The sequence below is a fragment of the Galeopterus variegatus genome, unplaced genomic scaffold, assembly GCF_000696425.1.
Source record: "Galeopterus variegatus unplaced genomic scaffold, G_variegatus-3.0.2 Scaffold1698, whole genome shotgun sequence".
In the NCBI taxonomy this organism is placed as follows: Eukaryota; Metazoa; Chordata; class Mammalia; order Dermoptera; family Cynocephalidae; genus Galeopterus; species Galeopterus variegatus.
This window is the reverse complement of record NW_007727809.1, coordinates 290,035-291,132: the sequence shown is the minus strand read 5'-3', so window position 1 is coordinate 291,132 and position 1,098 is coordinate 290,035.

Here is a 1,098-nt window from a genome sequence, read left to right as displayed (position 1 = left end):
TTTTGGTAAATTTTGAAAGAATCCATCTAAATGATATCCCTGTATTGTCAATTTTTAAAAACTATTTTAAAATATGCATTTAATATTTTTAATTCAAGCAGAAAACAGTGCTTGCTTTTCTCACATATATGATTATATTACATACGTTTTAAATGATTACCCCTAAGTTTTTACAGACACTATAAAAAATGTTATGCATTTCAAAGAGCTGTGTTAAATATTAAGAAAAACTTAGCCTGCTTTGGTTCAAAATTTGATATTTCTAAATCATTACTGCATGAAGAATATTAAAAAACAAAATTATGACAAATCTGGTTTTCTAAATCTTAACTGGCTTTCATTGTGATTCTAGAATTGGGCAGTGGTCTGGACCAAAAATGGTTTAGAATGCTCTACCCCACCACATGTGCAGATAGTATTTATAGCCGGGGGGAGGGAGGGGCAGAAAAAGAGGCATACAGAAACAATCTGATTGGTTACAACCGGGTATTTGCTTTGTTTGGGCATGGCGTGATGAACCATTTGCCTTATATGGTGACATAGTCTGATCAACTGAAGCTTGACGGCTGTGATTGACTAAGACCGGGCTACATGTTACAAAAGTATACTTCCATCTTAGGTTACAGTCTATTTACACATCAAGATGGGTTACATTTCACTATGTACAGAGAAACCTTTAGGCCAGACTTAAAATATATATGGAGGCAGCTTTAGGTCAAACTTATTTCACTTTAACAAGGATAATAAGTAGACTGAGCTAAGTTCTCATCTGACCCCATTTTCCCTGTCCACCTTTTACCTCTTACTTGTAGAATATGAAACCATAGGGGAAAAAAATGAACTCTTTTTGCTGGGTTTTTTTTTTTTTTTTTTTCCTGTCTTTGGGCCCTTCCATGTCATTCTCTAGGCCTTCAGTATTCTGTTTCTTCTTCCTCATTTCTTATCCTTCACAGCTCAACTCACATATTACTTTTTACGAAAGTCTTCACTAATCCATCCAAGTCTATTTTAAATGTCCTGCTTAAGTGTACTTTCTGCCTAGTACTTCTCACACCTCCTTCTGTGTTATATTCCTTATTTCTCCATCTAGAAAATAAG